At 41.0% G+C, this 23575-nt stretch overlaps 1 protein-coding gene across 1 annotated transcript in view; it reads left to right on the forward strand.

Annotated features, from left to right (window-relative positions):
* DMRT1 (doublesex and mab-3 related transcription factor 1) overlaps positions 1-23575 on the forward strand; it is a 102608-nt gene that overhangs the window by 63286 nt on the left and 15747 nt on the right. The window lies entirely within an intron of this gene.

Raw genomic sequence — 23575 nt, forward strand, 5'->3', positions numbered from 1 at the left:
GGGAATGAAATTGCTGGGTCATATGGTAATTCTATATTTAATTTTTTGAGGAATGCCCTGTTTTCCACAGCAGTTGCATCAGTTTATACTCTCACTATAATGTATAAGGATTCCAATTTCTCCACATCCTTGCTAACATTTGTTTTCCATTTAAAAAAAAAAAATCGGCTCCAGTAATTCTTTTTTCTTCCTTCTTTCTTTCTTTCTTTCTTGGTTTTTTTTTTTTTTTTGAGACAGAGTCTTGCTTTGTCTCCTGGGCCAGAATTCAGTGGCCGTCGTCATAGCTCACTGTAAATTCAAACTCCTAGGCTTGAGCCATCCTCCTACCTCAGCCTCCCAAGTAGCTGGGACTATAAGTGTGCACCATCACACCCAGCTAATTAGTAATTCATTTCTTTTGTCATTTACAAAAGCATCAGACCATGATGGGTTGGAAACTGAAGGAAAAAAAAAAAAAACAGATTCCTCCCCACAGATAGTTTGAAAGTCACTTACCTAGTGCCCAGGAGGGTTGGCTTATGTAAGAGTGTGGCCACTTCATAGTAACAGATGCAACCTGTTCGGGAAGTGGTAGTGGGAACATGCTGGAAATGATGCCGCCTCAGCTGGTGATGAAGAGGCTGATCTCCACAGCAGTGCCTGTTTTAACAGATGCACAGTTGTCTGCAGGTGGGTGGCATTTCATATCTGTGAATAGGCATCTTCTCTACATGTTGGGTGCTTGAGTATAAGGCTAGTTAACAGCTACAAAAAGGTTTAGGTTTAAGATGGTGCCATTGAACATAATTAGATCCTTTTGTCTATTTACTTTGTGATCTCAGTTTAGAAGTTAGAAATGGTGCCTCGTTTCTTTTGGTTGTTTGGCTTCTTCCAACTCAGATACAGTGGAAGGCTCCCTTGCAACCTCAGCCTTCCTTCACGTTCAGCCAGCACTCTTTCCAGGAGAAGGAGACATTCTAGGTGTTTCTGCAGATCACGAAGTGTTCCTGTATTATTCAGCAACACACATAGGATGTCAGCAGCTCTGTGAAGCAGGTGCAGAGCTTTTGCATTTTACCCGAAGGTCAGGTGGCAAGGGCCAGTAGAAGGGCCTCTCTGAGCTGAAGGCCTCGTGTTCCTCTGGGATGTGGAGCAGCTTGCAGAGGCCTGTGCGCTCCCAAACATGGCTTTTTGTCCGTTCAGCACTTGCAGTTTTGTGGACCAATGAGTCTAGAAGTGCCTGATTTCACTGATACCATATGCTTCTGCACAGTTGTCATGACCATATGCAAAATGGTTACGCTTTCACCCCAGTGAATGGACTTGCTTAATGTAGCACGTTAGAGTTGGACTTTTAGGAAAAGGTCACATTGCTGAACCTCTTCGTTTTGCAGGTGAGAACAGTGAGGTTCTGCTCTGTGTTGGGAGCACCCTCAGAGCTCCTTGCTCATGATCCAGAATGGCAAAGCTGCCTTTTATGTGAGGTGAGGTGACATTCTGTGGAAAGTGGCTGTGTGGGTTGGTAGAACATTCTGTGCTTAGACTCTGAATGGACCCATGACTCAGTAGCTCTGTAGTATTAGGAGTACCACACACTTCTCTGGGAGCCTCGGTTTCCTCACCTGTTAAAGGAAGGCTGAGGTTATTGGCTCTGAGGAGACCATACCGATGTTGTGAGGATGAAATGGTGTCCAATGTGTAAACAAGCTCAATAAATTACAAAACGCAATAAGCGATGACAGGCATTCTCATGACTTTCCACCCTTCCTTCCTGCAAGGGCTGTGTTGGTATTTCAGGCAGTGCTTGTAAGGGTGAAAGATGTTCTAGAAATGGTTTAATGTCTGCCTAAGACAGGCAGGAGAGTGGGCCAAGAAATCTGAGGGCTGCTTTCTGTGTGTGTGTGTGTGTGTGTGTGTGTGTGTATGTATGTGTGTTGGTTCTACCCCGAGTTGTATGGCAAGCCTATAGGAGAGTAAAACATTGACCCTTGTCTCTCCCTGGTCTAAGGAAAGCCGAATGTGTTTTATGCAACATTTAGAAAATGTTGAGTTTAATTTAAACTTGGCATTTTAGGAAATGACTTATCATTTGCTAAATTTCAAAGAAAAGAGCACTCAGCTGGTAAACCTATTTTCCTGGTGTGACCTTTTAATTCTCAGCTTTATCTTTGAGCAGAAAGTAAGTGGGGCATTCAGTGGCAACAAGGCCAGTGTGTAGAAGGAAGTGGATTTCACCCAGGAGAGGAGGTCTGGCTCAGATCCTCAGCTCTGGCCCCAACAGTGAGATGCTCACTTAACCTCTTAAAGCTTCAGTTTCCCTCAACTGGAAAGTTGAAAACAGTAACAACAGATTTATCTATTGTTAAATGTGCATCGCATAAGGAATTATGTTAAAGCATGGCAGAATCTGCCAACTCTCCTAGTCGCATATGAAGACCCGTCGCCATGGGTTACCTATCTTTCTAGTTCACCAGGTGCCTGGCCGTGGGCTGTACAAATGAAAATGATTACTGTCATTAAGAAGGGCTAAGCATGTGTGTATTGTGCTTCTTGGAATTAGCTAGACATCATGGTCTGCTGAGTGGGGAAGATGGAACATACTAGTTTTAAGCATATAATAAACATTTGGAAATGGCAGCTTTAAAGGTTTATTTTTAATATATCACACATATGATATGTTTGCCAAGTAAACCACACTGGTGTTTTACAGAGAATGTAAAGGAAAACAACCAGCGAGGAGGAGTGTGTGAGGACACCAGCACAGGTCCCCTTATACCAAAAGAATGGGATAGAAGCAAGGTGATGAGGACAAGCAGGGTTCTGTCATTTCTTCAAATCTTTTTTTTTTTCCCCTCCAGGGAAAGAGCACGTCCCAAAGCAAACTGTGGGCAAGACTGAGAGCTGTGGGCCCCTAACATGTCCTCTGGGTAAAACTCAGCCATCTGACAAGGCCCCACCAGGCTGCAGTCTGGGAATGGCAGGCACTTCCCAGGGGCCCACCCCAGTGAGGTCAGGCTCACTCCTGTAAGGAAAAGGGTCATTCACTGCAGCACGTGAGCAAGAATGATCAGGGTATGTTCTTGCACATGGAGGATCCGCTTTGTGTTCCTCCAGGTGCCTAGCATCGTGCTGTATTCTGAGAGTGCTCCTGGGATGGTTCACGGTTTCTTGAATGAGTAAGAAACCAACTGTTGGATCCTTTCTGCTCGTGTTTCATTGACGGGGAGTTAGACATTCTAGTAAAGCACTCGGTGAAACAAATCAGACACGAGCAAATATGGGGCACAGCCCCCAGGCCACAGACATCCTGGGTTTATACCATATAGACTCTTCCTTTTGTAAAATTCAGATTTTAAGGACTTAATTCTTTATGTGTGACTGGTTTTCCATTAAGAACACAGCCCTGCAAGAGAGTCGGGAGGCACTTAATCAATAGTCACACTTCACAGAGAGGGTCGGGTGCAGGCAGAAGGCTGTGGCTTCATCTCAGCCTTGTTGCTAGTGTTTACGGGAAGGTGTAAGAACTCAGATCTCTGAATTACTAATACTTTCCTGGGTGTTCTTTATGTTGGTATATCCTGTGTTTTTCTTTTCCTTTCCTTTTTCCTTTCCTTACAAACACTTGTGTAGCTCCTCCAGTGTCTGCAGGGACAGTGTTCTGGGCATTTTATGGGTATTCAATTCTCTTAATATTATCCCCATTTTACAGATGAGGACACTGAGGCTAGAGACAATGCCTGTGAGGCAGGGGTGCTGTTTCCACGTGGCAGGTGGAGGAACGGAGGCTTGGTGATGGTGTAGTTTGTGTAAGCCTTCACTGGGCTACGGCTGGGCACTCTCCTGTTTCGAATGTTCTTGAGGAAATGATGGCGGTGACTGGGGGATCAGAGGATACTTGGAAATGTTCTCTCTGCTGGTGTTAGAAGCATGAATGCAATAGTACTTCTTTTGCTCTAATGATAAAATTCCAAAACCTGCTCCATTAGCACAAGCCTCATGCAGAAATGCCCCCACGTAGGGGTGTCCTAGATGTTACGGTCACAGTGAAAACCTCAAAAACAGCCTTAAACCCACTGGCATATCAGGTGTGGTATTTCTCTTTACATTGCTATTCCCAGTGCTCAATGTAAACTTCAGGACACCTTTATGACTTGGTGAGCACAGTAAAGTCACTTTTTTTTTGCTTTCTTTCTGATTTTAATGAGAATGTGTACAGTATTTCAACATTAGATACCATATGTGTTGCGTGTTTCTAATAGAAAAATTTTTTATTTCAGGATATTATGGGGGTACAAACGTTATGGTTACATGATTTGCTTTTGTGCAGTTTGAGTCAAGTAAAGTCATTTTTAATTTTGTGCTTATATTTGAATTTTTTTGGTTTAACAGGAGAGAGTCAAGTGGAAGGATTACTATTTCATGAGAGCAGCTATTATAAAATTAAATAACTAGTTACTAGCTCTGAAATTATAAGTGCAAATAAGTATACAGTCAACTACTTTTTAAAAATAGTTATTTTTTTCCCCTGTGGGCATAAGCTGCTAAGTGGTCACATATTCTACATGTTATTTTGTTTTTAAATTAGTGTGAGTAAAAGGGCTGCTAATTTTCCCCAGATAATTTTATTATTTTACTCTCTACCTAGTCTGTCGGTGGCTTATGAGATTGCTTTTACATCTTTGACTTACTCTTTAAAAGCCATAAATTCAGTATACAGAACAACTATGCGGAGGTGTTCATTTTGGCTAAAGATTACATTAGCCAAGACACCAGGGGAGAGAGAGCTAGCTCTGGAAACTGTATTTTTAGGAATTCCTCAATGTTCTGACATAACCAGATTCATTACAAGAAAACACTGCCTGCCCATGTTTTCATGCTAGCGTCATCCTCATGGATTCAGGTGTGAAAGTGAGTCCCCCGCCTGCCTGCTCCGTGGTGAGACCCTAGTCTTTTGTGGGCACATTACACATCATCAGGTTTGCCAGTTTCTGCTGTTCATTCAGGATCTGTATTTAAAAATCCCGGAGAGCCAGCTTCCACTGGGCCTTCCTTGGATGTGACAGTAGCCACTGGGGTCAGAGCATCCAGCACCATCACCCATAAGATTTCTTCATTTGAATCTGACTCGAATCCACTGAGCCTTAGCGGGTTTTCTCCGTGCGTGGTGTGGAGTAAGTCAGGAGTTTATTTTCCCTGCTTGGCTCTTCAGAGGCGCGGCCCAGGCCAAGTACAACTTGAATAACCTTCAGGAAAGCTGTGCTGTCCTTCTGTCGGCCGCTGTCTTTGAAAATTGCCTCCAGAGTTAGTGAGCAGGAACAGTTAAGATTTACAAACAATGATGAAGCTTGTCATGCATCTTTCACCATTCATCATCCAGGTGCCGTGCCTGGGCGGTGAAGTGTTCTTCATAAAAACCAGCTCAGTGTGAAATACACCTCGCTGCAATGTTTACTGCTCTGAAGCTCGTCAGCGGCCCTTTATAGTAAATCCAGATTGCGATGTGACATTACAGTATATCATTGCCCGGCGCGGTGGGGTTTACACTAGGAATGAGTGCAGTGCACACCAGATGAGGTGTCCAAATTGAGTTATGTCAGAATTTGGCTGTTATATGGGGATAGCTTTTGTTTTCTGAACACTGAAAGTTAGCTTTATATGTATTTATATTTATATATAGGCATATACTTCCCATCTCACACATATACACAGGGTATACAGTATATGCTGAGGTCAGGTTCCAAATGGGCTTCTGGTATAAAGAATGGTGACCAGATTTTATGTACCTTCCAAACTGTTGTTCCTTGAAATTGGCATAAATGGAATCTTTGGGGGGAACTAGAGTAGATGGTTACTTAATTGTAGAAGTAGGTTTGATTTTGCTGTGTGTAAAATGATCGCATTTACTATGCTTTCTTACAAAAACTCAGAACACTTTCTCCTGGGATTATTGTGGTACCCTGGAACGATCCCTTAAATACGAGGGCAAAGAGAAGAAACCCCAAACAACTGTTGCCACCCATTGTTGAACACCTTGCCTGTCCTGTTGAGCACATCCACATGGGGAGGTCCCTGAAGTCAGTTGCTTATTTATTATTTTTTTAGTAGGTATCAAACTCTTAATGCTGCCTAGTGTTATCTTGAAAGATGCTGCTTCCAAGAGATTTATAGTGTTTTAGCTTGAATCTGCAAAATAAAAGAGCACACTGAATTTATTGCATGATCAGGTTTATTTACATTCACCCTAAAAGCACTGATATTAAAAAATGAGCTCCATAAAAAAATAATATTTGGAGATAACAGCAGCCTCTGCAGTCCCATGAAGGATTGTTGGGAGAATCATTTTGTGGTCTTTACCTACCTGGCACTACATTGAATTCAGGGTCTCTCCCCCATTTACACCTGCATGAAGATGTAAGGTTAAAGGTTTCTTCCTCTCTTTAAATGCAGAGGTAAACATAGTCCCTCCTGGCTATGTGCTTTGCTCCTTTCTGGCTATGTTTTCTCTTAGTTGCAATGTCTTACTCAAGATTGATGAATGGTGCCACATCTGAGCTCCCTAAAGCAGCACAGGAAACAATTGCAGGTGCATGATGCTGGCCTCTAGGGGCAGTAGAGGAGCCAGAAGCCTTCTATTGGCTTTCACTCCTGGGGAAGGAGAGAATAGCTCAAAATCAGCCCAGTGCCCGCTTTTGCTCAGGTGGTTGGCCCCACGCGTACAATCACTCCATTAAGATTTCAAAATAAAACACAGGACACCCCGTGTTCAAATTTTAGATAAACAACAACAAAATCTTTAGTATAAGCATGTTCTGAATATTTTATTATATTAAATTATTTGTTGTTTCTGAAATTTAAATTTAACTTGGTATCCTGTATTTTTATTTGCTAAATCTGACAACCTTGTACTTCATCCGTGTCTTCTCTGAACCACCCAGGGTAGAAGATAAAACTGGAAAGTGGATTAAGAAGAATGGTACCTTCTTTAAGTATTTTCATGAATTTTAATGGTTGTTTCATTTTTATTTCTGCAATAATAGTACAAGAGGTGGTGCTGATCACTTGGAACAGTTTCCTGTTTGGGTTAAAGCCATTTCCTGGGTTTCTCTGTGAAAAGTTTCTGGATTGTAATTTGGCCTTGAATATATTATTGTGTTATTTCTTCTTCTGTTTAGATAAGTCATAGGTCCCAAAAGGTCAAGAGAATCTTATTTCTTCCCTCATATTTTATAGGTTAGGCACATTAGTATAACAGCAAATATGTTAATCCACTGCTCCTCAGAATGAAAATGAAGATTTATACTTCTCATGCATGTTGTTCAATTGTCCCCTGTAGTTTTGGCAGTCCTAACAGTGACTCTTGACGCTCTTCTGCAGGGCCAGTTCCTCAGTGTCTCTTTCCTTAATCCACCCAGGGCATAGACTGATGGCTCAGTCAGTAAACAAGTAAAAAACCTGTTGAGTGCCAATTACGTGTCTGTGGGCCTAACTTTATGCTCTAGGAGATGAACCACAGCAGAGGTGTGGCTGCACGGATCCCTAAATGTCAGCAAAGTCTTAGGGACACATCCAGTCTTAGGGACACATCCCCTCCCGTCCCGTCTACAGAAGAACAGCCTTGCCTTAAGCCTCTGTAGGGTGTGGAATTGAGTAGCTTTAGTGTCCCGCTGTCTTGATCTTATTCAAGACTTGATGGAGGTCTTCCCCGTAAACCTAAGGGAGAGCTTCCTTTTTAAGTTAGAGCAACGAGGATTAGAGTCAGACTCTGTGAATAAATGCTCCAAATATGCAGTCTTTTCCAGGCCCACTTTACTTTTGTTGCTTCCATGGCTATAAGGGGTAGGATGGAGCTTAATTTATTTGCTTGTTTATAAGAGCTTTGTTGAGATACAATTCACATACTGTAAAATTCACCCTTTTAAGATGTACAATTCTGTGGTTTTTAGTATATTGACAAAGTTGTGCAGCCATCACCACTATCTGATTCTGGAACATCTCCATCACCCAAAAAGGGACTCCCATATCCATTAGCTGTCAGTCCCCATTCTACCTCCCTCCCAGTCCCTGGCAAGTGCTAGTCTACTTTCTGTCTCTATGGATTTGCCTCTTCTGGACTTTTTATATAAAAGGAATCATATGATATGTGGTGTGTTGTGTCTGATTTCTTTCATTTAGCATAATGTTTTCAAGGTCCATCCACGTTGTAGCATGCATCAGAGCATCGTTCCTTTTTGTGGCCGAATGACATTCCGTTGCACGGAGACGCTTGGTTTATTATAAGTTCAAAGACTATTGCAGGATCTAGAAAAACTGTTAAACCACAAGATTTTCAAAGTGAAATGTGTATTGTATCTCATTTCATTAAGTCTTCAGATTTCTCAACTCAACACATGAGTGTCTGGAATGAGGACAACCTGCTGTATGCAGTGAGAGGAATGTGGTGTATATGGATGTAGAGCAAGCCAGGTTGCGTTATTTTTCTGTTTCATGCTAATACTATTTGTATTAGTCTGCTCGGGCCGCCCTAACAAAATGCCACAGACTGGGTGGCTTGTTTACAACAGGAATTTATTTTCTCACAGTTCTGGAGGCTGGAAGTCCAAGGTCAAGGTGCTGTCCGGGTTGGCTACTGGTTAGGCCTCTCGCGTGAGTAGTAAACCTCTGTCTTACTGTGTCCTCACATGGCCTTTCCTCTGTGTGCATGTGGAGAGTGAGGGAGAGGGAGCAAATGCAAGTTCTGGTTGCTCTTATAAGGACCCTAGTCTTGTCTGACTATGACTTCATTAAACCCCAGATGTCTCCCTGCAGACCCTATCTCCAAATGCAGTTACATTGCAGGCTGAAGCTTCAGCAGTTTTGGTGGGGACACAGTTCAGTCTCTTACATCTGCACTTGGTGCTTGGGAAATGAGAGAAAGATGCTGAGATTTGGAGGGCGAATGTGCGCAAAATGAAGAGTATATTTCCTAGTCTCACTGCCCCTTGTCTGGTCTTTGCTGACCTCTTACCTCCAAGTTCCCTGTTATGTGGAGCCCGGCCCTAGTTGGGCCTTTACCTGCAGGTCGCGTCCTCAGAGCTGGGGGTGGTTCGCAGACATGGAGAACTCAACAGTCATGCACACTCCACTCAACTGCAACACTTCTTTTCCAGATTGTTGCTCTTATCTTCCTCATTTTCCCCCCTAGAATTTGGTTTCATTTTTTTCCTACTTCTGAATTTTGCAAAAGAATTTCTAATTCCTTGCCATCAATGTTCTGCATAACCTTAAACAACTTAACTCTGATATAATGCTAAAATGGGAGTCTTTGCCAGTTTTCCTGGCAAAATGGCAGGGAATTTGGGCCTCCACAGGTAGGGACATGGATGAGAGAGCAATGCCTTACATGATAAAGGTAATGTCACAGCAAAGTTATCATGGTAAACATTCATGAGTTATCTAATGTCTGTTGTGGATCAGCCAAATATGAAAAATGATCTTATTCTATGAAACATTTTGACATAGATTGTTTTCTTCATTCCTAACGATAGTCTTGCTAGATCTTGAGGGGCTTTTCCTCCTGACACCAGCCGATTCTCTCACCAACTGGGCATCCTACAGTTCAGTTCAATTCTGATACTAACTTTCTGAAGTTACCCAGACCCCACAGATAAAGGGCTCAGTTCCACAAAACTGTCCCCATTTCAGGCACCAGCCAAAACTGGAGTGCCCAAGCTATTCACTTTTCTGCCTGCCTGACTTCAAATGCGGGGGTTCTTACAACCCCCCAGAGGTTTGATAATTCTCTAGAATGACTCACAGAACTCAGAAAGTGCTTTACAGTATTACTGGTTTTTTATAAAGGATACAACTCAGGAACAGCCAAATGGAAGACAGGCATAGGGCAAGGTATTGGAGCGAGGGTGGTGGTACACAGAGCCTCCACACCCTCTGAGAGTTCCAAGCTTCTCATCAAGGCTTGGTCCTTGTGGCCACCAGCCGCCATTCTGAAACCATGTAGGGGCCCACCAGGAGTCACCTCGTTAGGACAGAAGAGGCTCCTATCACACTGTACCACTTAGGTCCCAAGGGTTTTGGGAGCTCTGTGCCAGGAACCAGGGACAAAGACCAAATATCTTTCTGTGATGCCACAGGTAGGTAGAGCAAAAATCATTGACCCTATTCAGTGACAAGCCAATTGCTGAGTAGAGAGAATAGGTAACGTAGCTGGGAGTGAAGTTGGATGACCTTATCTTTCCTGACTTGGGTGTCTTTCTGGGACACTTTTCAACCTCAGGCTGTCATACCAGTGGTAGGACTCTTGTCTTCAGCTTGATGTCACAGACCTGCACCATCCATTGCAGCAGCTACCAGCCACACAGGGCTATTTAAATTGTAGTTAGTTACAATCATGAATCTAGTTCCTCTGTCACACGAGCCCCATTTCAAATGCTCAGTGGCTGCATGTGCCTGGTGACTAGCATATTGGATAGTGCAGAAATAGAACATTTCCCTCATCATAGGAAGTTCTATTTGACAGCTTTTTTGGACTTTTACAGTGACAGTAAGGGGCAGTGCAGTGTTTAAACCGGAGAACAAAGGAGTGACACAAGTACCATATATTCAGCGAACACCATTTAAAAGTCTAACTTTGTGGGAACATCAGCCCTTGTTCAAAAAACCTGTCAGGTTGAGGGGGTGTTACTGATGGAGCCATTGAGTGAATGCTGACAAATATTAGCTGATCCTTAGACCTATCCTGTGATGCACACTTTTTTTTTTTCTTAAATAGCAGATGGGAGTGAGTTACTAAACTAGAACTTGGTTGATCTCAGTCCAAAAGTGGTACAGGATGGAGAACTTGTCTTACCGGCTTGGGGATTTGGCAAGGATTGCTTGTATTAAAACCAAGAGGGGGAAAGTGGCATTCATCCCTCATCAGATACATGATTTGTACATACTTTCTCCCATCCCATGGGTTGTCTCTTTGCTGTCCATGTGTCCTTTGATGCACAAAAGTTTTTAATTATGATGAAGTCTAATTTGTCTTGTTTTTTCATCTGTTGCCTGTGCTTTTGATATCATATCTAAGAAATCATTGCCAAATACAATGTCATGAAGCTTTTCCTCAACGTTGTCTTCTACCAGTTTTATGGTTTTGGCTCTTCCATTTAATCTAGGTCTTTGAACAATTTTCAATTTTTGTATATAGTGTAAGGTAAGGGTCCAACTTTATTCTTTTGTACGTGGATAGCCAGTTTCCCCAGCACCATTTGTTAAACGGATTCTCCTTTCCCTGTTGAATGAACTTGGCACCAAGTGGGGAAAGTGGCAGCAGGGTTAAAATTTGACACTTTCCTGTGGCCTTTTTCTGTGAGCCTCAGAGAATATCAGACATTGAATGTACAATCCGAAGCACAAGCCTGTCACTTGCCAGTTGATGATTCATCCAGATCTCTGTGGTGATCTCTGGTGAATATTTTCTCCATCATCTTTTACTTTTGTTGACTTGTCTCTCACCACTGTCTCAACTACTGTGTCTTTTCTCTGCTCTTTACAGTTCTGAAATAAAGGCAAATGGGATAACAAGAGAAGGGAACCCGTCTAGCATCAGGATTTATGGGAGAGCAGCGAGAATAGTAGTGCATGTAGAAGACTGTGGCTAGAAAATTTTCCATTTTTCTAGCTCAAAATGGTAGATTTTTCTACTTGAAAGTGACAAATGTTAATTTTTATTTCCAGTTATTAAGGGTCCTATCTGTAGCTGCTTATATGCAAGAGATGGCAGAACCTCCTTCAGTGAGCTCCAGGGGAAAAGCCTGCTATCCTTTGGTGTCCTGTAGGAATATTCCTAAGGAAACAACAGACTGCCAGAGCTAGGAGCAGATAAGCAAACAGGGACCGATGATAATGCCTGTCTGGTTGCAGCCTGAGATTGTCAATCACCTCTTAATGTTTACAGAAGTGAAAAGTCAATGTGTAGTTGTTTTAATTTGACACACTCTTGGGTTTAGAGAGTGTAATCGCTGGAGGGGACAGTTAAGTGGCTGTGCTCCTTGTCAGCCTGTCTGGGTCTGACTCCAGTGCTAAGCACTTTTCTGATGAGCAATAGATTGGGTTAAATACCAGCGTAATTGCTTGCTTCCGCATACCAGTCTTGCAGTGCCTTGTACTACATTTCTATCAGCACTTGCCTGAGGCTGTGAGGGTTTATGCTGCAAAGAGAGTCCGTATGTTCATTTTCATGAATCAATGTCGGTTTTTGAAAAGCAGTTGTTACAGTGCTAAGTGGACTGTAATAAATTACACTGCCTCCAGACCCATTGGAGTAAATCAGACCTGTTTATATCCATCCAAGTGGTCTTTTGAGTATAAATGACTTTTTGTTTACTTATCAAACCAAATGTTTGTCTCTAGGAAATGGAGGCAAATGATTTGTTCGTTTGTTGTTTTTTTTTTTTTTTTTTTTTTTTTCCCCCGTGAATAGCACTTTGCTGCTGTTAAACCAGAGAGGAAATTCTGTGTATTGTTAGGTAGAAAAGTGCTGCCCCAACCCCCACCCCCTGTACCTGAAATTATCCCAAAGACATTGTCAAGACTGGAGACACTTTCTGGGTGTCAGCCTGTCTCTAACCACTACTGAATATGTGGCAACAATGCACAGAGCTCTAAAAAGAGAGCACTGTTTTTGTCCCAGTCATTTCTAAGCAAAGAAAACTACATTTTGGAAGGTGTGTTTCTCCATCTTTGGATTGCTTGGCTCTCCTTCTTTATGAAGGATGTGTGCTGCTTGGTTTATTTACTTTGGGAGTTGAGAGAGAACTGTTGAAATGGCTGCATTTCTTATGCAAATTAGACTGACCAGCGGTCTGACCCTTCTTGGTGGGACAGAGATACTGCAGAGTTCGATTGTGGTGGCTCTGTTACTGTGAAATACCTGTTTCACGTTTTATACTAGTTGAACTGTCTCACGATTTTCTTTTCTTTTTTGCTCCTGCTGTTTTTTTCTTTTTTTCTTTTTCTTTTTATTTTTTTTGAATGGGCTGTTTTCTTCTACTTACCTTTTTCCACAAGGCTTGCTGGGCCATATTAACAGTGTCTCCCTCAGTGAAGTGCTGATAATCACTTTTTCTTACTGTGCTAAGTATACATGACATACAATTTGCCATTTTAACCATTTTTAAGTATACAATTCAGTGGCGTTAAATACATTCACAATGTTGTGTAACCATTACTACTGTCTATTTGCAGAACTTCATCATCATCCCAAACAGAAACTCCTCAGCTGGTGAGCAGTTAACTGTCCATTTTCCACTTCCTCTAGCCCCTAGTAATCTCTGTTCTACTTTCTGTCTTTATGAATTTGTCCATTTTGGATATCTCATATAAAAGGAATTATATTTGTCCTTTTGCATCTGGTTTATTTCAGTTAGTGTAATGCTTTCAGGATTTATCCATGTTGCTACATGTATTAGAACTTCATTCCTCTTTATGGATGAATAACATTGCATTGTATGTATACACCTCATTTTGTTTATCCATTCTTCTGTTGATGGGCACTTGGTTTCTACTTTTTGGCTATTGTGAAATAATGCTGCTGTGAATGTTGGTGTACAAGTATCTGTTTGAGTCCCTAGTTTCAGTTCTTCTGGGTATATACATAGGAGTAGAATCGCTGTCATAGTACTTTTATGGTTAAGTTTTTGCAGCACTGCCAAACTGGTTTCCACGGCATCTGCACGATTTTACATTCCAGTCAGCAGTGGTTCCAATTTGATGAAGCCCAAGTTATCCATTTTTTTATTTTGTTGCCTGTGCTTTTGGTGTCATATTTAAGAAACCACTGCCAAATCCAAGATTACGAAGATTTCTCCATTTTCTTCTAAGAGTTTTAGAGTTATAGTTCTTAAATTAAGGTTTTTGATCCATTTTAAGTTGATTTTTGTATATAGTGTAAGGGTCCAACTCCATTCTTTGGCACGTGGATACCGTTTTCCCAGCACCATTTATAGAAAAGACTCCTTTCCCCAGTGGGTGGTCTTAACGTCGTTGTTAAAAATCAGTTGACCATCTATGTAAAGGTTTATACTGTAGCTCTGTGGCAAGTTTTGAAATCAGAAAGTGTGATTTCTCCAGCTTTGTTCTTCCTTTTCAAGATTATTTTGGCTATTTGGGATCCCTTAGAATTCCATATGAATTTTATAATGGGTTTTTCCATTTCTGCAAAAAACAGATTTTGATAGAAATTGAATTGAATCTGTACCTTTGAGAACTGCTATCATCTTAGCAATATTAAGACTTCCAACCCATGAATATGGGATGTCTTTCCATTTATTTAAGTCTTTTATAATTTCTTTCAGCATTGTTTTATAGTTTTCTGTGTCTGTCACCTCCTTGGTTAAATTTATAAATCAGTATTATTTTTGGTACTGTTGTAAATGAAATTGTTTTCTTAACTTGCTTTTAGGATAATAGTGCACAGAAATATAACTGATATTTGTGTGTTGATTTTTGTATTCTGTAGCTGTGCTAAATTTATTACCCTTATCAGTTTTTTTGTAGAGTCTTTAGGATTTTCTACATATAAGTTTATGTCCTCTGTAAACAAAGATCGTTTTATTTCTTCCTTTCCAATTTGGATGTTATTCTTTCTTTCCTATTTGGTCTGGCTGGAATTTCCAGTACTATGTTGAATAGAGGTGGCGAAAGTGAGCATCCTCGTTTTGCTCCTGATGGTTTCACCATTGAATATGATGGTAGCTGTGAGTTTTCATATATGGCCTTTATCATGTTGAGCACTAATAGCCTTATTTCCTTGTTTTAAGGCAATCACTGATCTGTGAGAGGTGGGTGATACGGTTGTCAACTACAGGCTTGTCTTCTAACTCACCCCTTTCTCTCACTGGTTGAGTAGAGTAGCCCCACCCCACAGCATTCTAGGGCTACCTCCAGTGTACCAGTGACACCCCATTCATCCCATATTCATCCTTTCCCCTAAGAATCCTCTTTGTTTACATGAATACTGGATCCTGTGTAACCTCTGCTCATCTAATGTCTGTCCTGGATAGTTCAGCTTCTTCCTTTTGAGGTGCTCTGACCACAGTGCCTGTCCTCTGCTCCAGGGACCACTCACCAGGCCACAAAGGACCTCCTTTTAACTGTCTGTTCATTTCCTATTGCACCATATGCTGGGAACAATCTTTTTTTTTTTTTTTTAATGGCAAGAAGTCTCTTTCCAGAAGAAGCCAGGAACAATCTTAACTTCCTACCTGTTGCTCCCAACTTCCTTCATTCGTCAAGTCCTCTTCTTTAATTACAATGCTCATCTCTTAAAACTCCTGTATCAGGATATTTTCCAAAATGAATGACAAGAACAGGTTTAATTTTCCCTGGTTGGTCTTGTTGTTTTGAAATATGAAGCTTCCACACACATGCTGAAAATATTTTGTTCCGTTCTCTATTATATATTCTTTCTCTTCTTTTGTTCTCTGGGCTTTATTATTTCTTTTTGGCACTTAATGCGGACTGCAGCTGCCTAAAGAAGGCTTTGCATTATTCTCTGTTTAACCCCTATTTCAGTGCTTCATGCAAGGTTATTTTTATCATTATTTTTACCAAAAGCAATATGAGCTCATTGGTGAAAAAAATGTAGAAATATATAAAATAGAACTAGAAGTTTTATAGTGAAGTTTTATAATTCCTTCCATACAGATATTACATGTTTTGTTTTCCCTCCTTCCCCTGTGTCTGTTATAATACCCAATAATACTTATAAGAGTGGACATTATACTGACATAGTAAACACAGACATAGAGACCAGTGGACAAGCAAAATGCAGTATAATACATACAATGAAATATTAGCTTTAAAAAGGAAGGAAATTCTGACATATGTTATTTACAACATGGGTGAACCTTGAGGACATTATGCTAAGTGAAATATGCCATTCACAAAAAGACACTGTTACGATTCCACTTATGTGAGATACTGAGAATAATCAAAATCTTATAGACAGAGAGTAGAATAGTGGTTGCCGGGCACTGGGGGAAGGAGAGAATAAAGAGGTTTTTTTGTTTGTTTTATGGGTACAGAGTTTCAGTTTGGGAAGATACAAAAGTTCCAGAGATGGTGATGGTTATACAACAACATGACTGTATTTACTGCCATTGAGCAAGGTTAAAAGTGGTTAAGATGGTGTATTTAAAATGGTTAAGATGGTGTATTTTGTGTTATATGTATTTTACCACAATTTTAAAAGTAGGAAGAAAAGAAAAAAGGTATGGATATTATATTTGTAGCAAATGTTTCTTTTGTTTCTATCAAAATTACTACATTTTTCTCTTTATTAATGTAGTAAGTCGCATTAATGAATTTTCTCATGTGGAATCATTCTTGTATTCCTGGAATAAATCCTACCTAGTGACAGGGCATTATCCTCTTGGTACATTGCTGGATTCCATTTACCTGTATTTATTGAGGACTTTTGTACTTATATCCATAAGTGAGCTTAGCCTTCAATCTAGTTTGTGGCGTCTTTGTCATGTTTTTATATCCTGGCTATAATGAGCTTATGGGATAAAACAGAAGCCATTTGTCTTACTTTTTTCTCTAGGAAAGTTTAAGTGACATAGGAATGATCACATCTTGGTGTTTGAATAAAATTTCCCGTGAAACCGTCTAGACCTGGGTCCTTTTACAGATGGGGAGTAAATGTTTTGATTAACTTTTCAGTTTCTTTTAGGAGGCTAATCTTTTTAGGAGGCCAGTGCCTTATCCGTTATGCCACTGGGGCTTAATCTTTTTAAAATGAGCTTTCTTCCTCAGTTTTGGCAATTTGTCTTTATTTGAAGAGAAATATCTGTTTTATTTCTATTTTTAAATTTAATGTTACAAAATTGTAGTGGTGGTCTCTTAAATTTTTAAGAACACCATACCTGCTGTTCTGAGGGTACACACTTTCTCATGTTTACTGCTTTTCTTTTGTATGTTTATTTTCATGCATTCATGTGTAGATTTTCCAAAGGTTTGTAGGTTTTATTGGTATTTTGTAGCACCATCATAGGAGTTTATTTGTTCATGTGTAGATTTTGGTTGATAAAATTTACAGTTGTTTTTTATTTTTTAAAAGAAACAATAGGAATTTATTTGTCACAGTTCTGGAGGCTATAAAAGGTGTTTGTTTTTTTTTAAAGAGACTTTTGAAATTCTGTATTTCTACATTTTTCTTTCAATGCCCACAAAAAATCAGGTGTTGAGATAACTGGTTCAAAGAAGTTATTCCTCCCCAAAGAATGTGGCAAATAAATGGCAGAGAGAATTTAAACCCAGAGCTGACTTTAAGCCTCCCCTTATTCCTCCACCTCCCCGTAGTATTCTGCTTGGTGAGGTATAGAACGTGTGTGTGTCTTAGCTTGGGTTCTTCACAAAAGCAGAAGCAAGGACAACAAGGACTTGTGTGCAGGTAGCGTATTAGATGACAAATCCAAGGAACTAGAATGAAGGACCAAGATAAGGAAGAAAAGCCAACATAAAGTTGTGAAAGCAATGGATGTTAGGTTTGGGACCCTCTGCAGAGCTGCTGGAAAGCCTCTCAAAGTTGCCCACGTGAGGGTAAAGCAGTATTTACCTCCATGGGCCCCATTTGACTGAGGCGTTATTCCCCTTACTTTGAGTGGCTCCTGTGTGCTTGAAGAGTGGTGATAAGAGGAGCCTGGTACGGGAACTAAGTGATCCCTGGTCTACCCTTGATGCAGAGCGCTGTCACATGGAGGTGAGGCGATGCTTCCACAGAGGTGTTGGCAAGAGGATAAGAGCTGGACCCCAGGGGCATCTAGTACAGTGTGTTCACAGGAGTTCATTGGGACTCGCATGTGACAGGACATTGACCTCACTGTTTTCCATAAAAGTGACGCGCAGCTACCTAACATTTAACTTACGTCCAGGATTTTGAGCGGCGTGAATCATTTTTATTTCCTTAAAGTCTGAAGGTCACGGAATGGCAGGATATGTGGTCCATTGCCAGATGGACTTCCCTTTCCACTAGGAACATCAGCTGGGGCAAGGGGCAGGGAGGATTGGTTGGAAGTAATATGTTGAAGCTCTGCCAACAGATTCCCGTTTACTGATGCAGTACCCCGTTCTGGAGAGAATTTATTTTGGTAAGAAAAGCAGAAAAAGCACCATGGGAAAGAAGTTATTTTTACTTTTCTTAGCCAAAATATAGTATTTAAAGAAAAGATGAATTTAAAGGTATTGGTGACCCTTTGGAGAATGTGGTTGGCTTTGGGGCTTAAGCACTGATTTTGGCCATATTACTTAATTCTCCTTTGTATTTGTTCGAGTGAGGCAGCATTGCATTATGTTTCAGAGTACTGAGTTGAGGGTCTCTCAGACCTCGGTCTCACTTAGTGGCCTCATGACCTTGGGCACATTTCTTCCCCTGTCTGACCCTTAGTTTCTTGACTGTAAGTTGGAGGTGATAATAAGCATTTCATTTAGTTCTTGTGTGGATCAGGTGGAGTAGTTTTGTAAAGGGCTTAACACTGCACCTGGCACATGAGTAGTGCTCAGTAAATTGTAATTGCTTCTGTTGGTTGTCCAGAAATTTCGTGATCTCCTTAATTGTGTGTTCCTGATTGAGTTTGAGCCTGCCAAAATTTTTAGAAAGATTACAGTTGAAAGTGTTCCAGTTAAGACCAATTCCAGGAAAGAAACAGAATGCTTAGCAGGGTTGAACTGTTGTCATTTCTCTTCCAACATTCTCACCCAATAAGCACACTACACATGCACAACTTTTTCTTATATTCGGCAGCCTCTGGTCCCTCCCTCCTTTGAGAGAAAACAGTTTGATAAATAACATGGTAAAATAATATTGATTCTTATGTCTTAGTCCTCCCGATTATTTGCATTTTAAAAGGAGATCGGTATTTATTTTGAAGGAATGACTCTTTAATGGTGGAATTTCAGATATTTTGGTCCTTGCGTGGCAGGCACATTTTGAGGACAGACTCTCTTGCCCCCTATTTTCAAATCACTCGTTTGTAAGTAACAACCTGTTTTGTGTACATGGAGCCAAGCCTGATTCTTGGTTTTTGAAGTGCTTTATTCGAAATACTATATTTGTGCCCCTATGATAATGTCACATGCTTATAATAAAAGGCTATGTGTCATAAAATATTACTATTCTATGGTGTTTCAAACATAGACATTACAGTATATTTTTATTCTGGTTGTCAGTTGTTTGCTTTGGAAAGTATATGACCACTTACTAAGAAGATAATTAGTAAATCTAGTTGCCTAATGTGCACGTCCCAAAACAGTTAATCTGAGGAAATGTCCAGACCTCTGTTGGATAAAGAGCTGCTGTATGAAAATTAATTGGAAATAATAATGAAATTTACTGCGTTTTATCAAGTTAAATATTTTGCAAAATAGCATTTTCAAAAATCAAAATAGTTTAAAGTGCTTCATCTTAACAACATAGCTGGACGCTAATGTTTTTTCTTTCTTAATAGTTTGCAATCAGCCATTTTATACTTCCATCGATATGAAACTTGCTACACAGCTATCTTTCATACTTTATTCATCTAAAAAGTACCTTTTAAATCAGAGACTTAAAAGAGTGGTCAAAAACAACTCTGGAAAACTGGCTTTTCAGAACATATGTCTGAATGTACAGTTAAGACAATTTTATTTTTTTCTTAAATGAACAGAGCACTACTGTTTTTATTTTCTCTACAGTTCCTGAGAAGTTGCTTTTTTAAAAATATATACTTTTTTTTTTTTTTTTTTTTTGCCATTTGTGATCTTGGTGTAATACTGTGTTACGGCCTACTTTTCCCTCATTTTATTTAACATTTGCCTCCAGAGCTAAACTCTTGATGTATATCATTCTAGACCTTTTGCTGTGAAATCACATGCAGTTATGTGTCTCTATAGAAAATACATAGTTTGCTTAGCTTTTTAACATAAGTAGTATAGTGAACATATTGTACCTCAACCCTTTCGTTTTTTTTTTTCAATTATCACTTGGTCTTAGAGATTTTACATGTTAGTATACGAAGATCTACTTTATTCTTTTTAACTGTCATATGCTGTTCCACAGTTTGGGTAGATCCTAGTGTATTGGTTAATTTCATTATTTATTGACCATCATGTTTTGTTCTGTTTTTTGATATGACGAACAAATGCTGTCCTTTCCTTTTGCAAATGTGCTGGTGTTTTTCTGGAGAGATGCTAAGCAGGGGCATTTCAAAGAAAGCCTGCATGTTAGGTTGTGTGGAATACTGCCAAATGAACCCCGAGACTGGCTGCACCAGTTTACATTCCTAGCAACCTTGTATTCCTGACAATGTGGTGTTGTATCTGACATCTACATTTTTTTCTGTCTGGTGGGTGGAAAATAGAGTCTCATGGGGGCTTTTATTTCTATTCCATCAGAGCCAGCGTGGTCAGGAAGATGCCTCATGCAGCATCTGGGCAGTGCCTAAGGTGCCAAGGAACTGGACCATTTTGTCTATTGCTGCTCCCTCCTCTCCCTGCAAGAAAAGTACAAGAAGGGGGGTCGCGGGTCATAATACAAGCCCCAGCACAGTCCATCTCTGCCTAACAGCCACCTTGCACTGAATCCCAATCAATCTCCACATAAAAATGCTGGCTCTAGTGCAAGCAGAGGTGCTGGGAAAGAGCCTAGTGATTTTCCTCTCTTGTAGCTGCTTTCTCATTACTAGATGATCTAGTCTAATAGACAGTCTCCCTACCTGCTCCCCGCCAAAAAAACCAGAAAGGAGAAGAAGGTAATTCCACCTTGGTCTCCTGCTGACATGGCATGGGGACAGCTTTCCACTAGAACTAAAAATGTGTTGTCTCCTGTGTAGGAAAGGTTGGGGATATATCCTTTCTGTGCTAATGTGAGTGGGATTCCAAGTCTGGTTACAGTAGGCAGTAGTTGAGATTCACACAAAAGAGCAGTGTTTGACTCTCAGTGCTGCAAGGACTGGATTCGTGGACTGAGCCCATCAAGATGCCTAAGAAGCTATAGTGTTGGGAAATTCATTGTGCAGAGGTAGCTAATGATCCAGTTTCAACCAGGTTGTTACATGGTTGGCATTTGATTATGAGGCGAGGGCTGCCATTATGTCACTTGAAGTAGCTCCTCTGCAGTGGCTAAGGAGGAAGTGAACCTGTCCCATTCAGTGGCCAAATGCCAAGGATTGGAAAGAGCTTAGTCCATTATTGACAGAAAATGTTGTCTCTATTAAGGATAGAAAGGTCTTAATTTCTTGCTTTGGGAGTAATCACTTGATGTTAAATTACTCAACTCTTGCTTTGTACTCCATTAATTCTGAGTTTGAGCAGGCACCAAACCTTCAGACCTTACGAAAAATGGCGATGTGAGAAGTCATAACACAATGATAGAATTTAAATTCTGGAAGAGAAGTTAGAGGTCACTGAGCTTAGCCTCTTCCCTTGTGTTACAGACGTGGAAACAGAAGCCCCAAAGATGCCTTGCCCAAAGGGACAGTAGTCCTTAAAGACAAACACTATCTGAATTTAAGATTTTATTACTGTACTACTAACCATTTCCTGCTGCTCGGGCTTTAGATGTGAGCAGAGCTGGACTGCGTTAGCTTCATCGATCAGTAGGTTTCTCCCAGTAGCGGACCTGGGGTCAGCCACTGCGGCGTTTCTGAAAGTTAGATGTATCAGGGCCCTTGACGCCGCTGACCAGGAGGTGCTGGAGCTCACTCGGGTGAATCGGTTCATTTGTCATTGTCTCCACCCTGACTTCGTGGAAGGTCACACGAGGTGGAACTGGGTAATTACTTATCTTTGAAAACACACCTGTGGGGATTTACAGGGAATTCAGTCCTCTGTGCTGCTCTGTGCTCTGGGAAGACAGTGGGGAGCTTGAGACCGTGGGGTGGAGCCTACCCTGGTGCCAGCCCACCTTGTGTGCGATGTGTGCTGTGCCAAACAGTTTTCCTCATCCTTATCTCAACTTGCATGAAGGGAAAAGCAGAGCTTTTACATCAAGAAGGGTGTTTGTTTCCTTGTTCTCTTCTGTCCACAGGGACGTGTAACTACTAGGAAAAATAAGATTCCTGGGACACTCTTTCTGACATCTCGGTGTCTGGTAGCTCTCAGACTCCCAGCTCCTGCAGTTCCATTTCAGACTCTCCAGACCAGAGGTTCTGAAGTCTCTGCAGCAGTCAGCATCCTGCCCATGGCCCCTTGCCACCCTCCCTGGGATGGACAGATCATCCCTCCTCTGTGCACTACTGTTTGGGGGCTCAGAAGGCTCTGCAGCAAGAGGTTGCTTTAAAAAGAAAATGCAGGGTTCTACCAAGCAACTTCTGTATTCTCTGAACCATTCGGAGTCTGATAGGCAGCAAACAGAAAAGGAGCCCCCAACACTTTGCTCCACCAAATCATGTGATCATTAAAGTCACTTCCTTTTTGAAAAAATAAAAACCACTTTACTGAGATATGACTGACATACAAAAAGCCATATCTATTTAATGTGTACAATTTGGTGAGTTTGGAGATATGTACACACCCTAAAACCATCACCATGGCCAATGCTGTAAACATCTATCACCTCTAAAAGTTTCCTCCTGCCCTCTTTATTTATGTAGTACTTATTTCCTACTTTGTGATAAGAACACTTGACATAAGATCTACCCTCTTAGCAAATTTTTAAGTATACAGTATAGTACTGTTAACTGTAGGCACAATGCTGTTCAGTAGATCTCTAGGACTTACTCATGTTGCATAACTGAAACTTTGTAGCGTTTGAACACTTCCCCAGGTCCCCTTCCCCCAGCCCCTGGCAGCCACCATTATACTCTCTGCTTCTATGAGTTGGCCTAGGTGCTTCCGTGACTTGGCTGTTGTGAATAATGCTGCAGTGAACATGGGTGTGCAAACGTCTCTTCAAGATCCTGATTTCAGTTCGTTTGGATATATACCCATAAGTGGCATTCCTGGGCCATATGATAGTTCTATTCCTGAAGTCTCTTCTCCTTGGAAAGTGGATTTGAAAGATGGGGGAATTGGGCTCTCTTGGGCAGTTCCTTTATTCATTTTTAGAAGGCAAGCCTGCAACTCAGGTGATGCCTTAGACTTCAGAGCTGTCTTTTTGCAGCAAAATCGTAGCTATCTAGAGAGGTACTTTGGGCAACAACTGTGTGAATGTGAAGAAGAGGGCTCATTGCAGAGGGCTCTGTGGGCCAGCAGCAAGCAGTGAGAGGAATAAAACCAGCCAGCCTGCTGCAGCCTGTTGTGGCCTCTGGTGGACAGTCCCAGATTCAAGTCCTGAGTACAGATTCTGGCCCTGACACTCAGCAGTTGTGTGACCTTGGGCATGGTAGTCACATTCTCTGAGCCTCAGTTTTTAAAATCTGTCAAATGAGGATATTAATACCCACCTTCCCAGAGGGTTTTTGTGAAGATGATAGGGTAAAGTACAATGCCTGGAATACGATAGGGGCTCAATGAATGATGGCAATTATTAATATTATGCTAATAAATGATATGGGCCAAACTTCATTTCACAAGCCTGCTTACCCAAGTCAGCACTTACCAGCTCCTGACTTAGGCTAGTAGTCTAGCCTTCCTAAGA

The sequence above is a fragment of the Eulemur rufifrons genome, chromosome 7, assembly GCF_041146395.1.
Source record: "Eulemur rufifrons isolate Redbay chromosome 7, OSU_ERuf_1, whole genome shotgun sequence".
Taxonomy (NCBI): Eukaryota; Metazoa; Chordata; class Mammalia; order Primates; family Lemuridae; genus Eulemur; species Eulemur rufifrons.